The following is a 341-nucleotide window of genomic DNA, read 5'->3' as shown; positions in this document are numbered from 1 at the left end:
ACTCTGCGTTTTCAGCCTAAAACAGGCTCAACTCTGCGTTTTCAGCCTAAAACGCAGAGTTCATCTCTAAAACAGCACTAGCTGTGCATTTTCAGCCTTTGAACAGGCTCAACTCTGCGTTTTCAGCCTAAAACGCAGAGTTTATCTCTAAAACAGCACTAGCTGTGCGTTTTCAGCCTTTAAACAGGCCCAACTCTGCGTTTTCAGCCTAAAACGCAGAGTTCATCTCTAAAACGCATGTAGCTGTGCGTTTTCAGCCTAAAACAGGCTCAACTCTGCGTTTTCAGCCTAAAACACAGAGTTCATCTCTAAAACAGTACTAGCTGTGCGTTTTCAGCCTT

Source organism: Asparagus officinalis, chromosome 5 (assembly GCF_001876935.1).
Source record: "Asparagus officinalis chromosome 5, Aspof.V1, whole genome shotgun sequence".
Classification (NCBI taxonomy): domain Eukaryota; kingdom Viridiplantae; phylum Streptophyta; class Magnoliopsida; order Asparagales; family Asparagaceae; genus Asparagus; species Asparagus officinalis.
The sequence above is the reverse complement of the archived record's forward strand: the minus strand, read 5'-3'. Positions refer to the sequence as shown.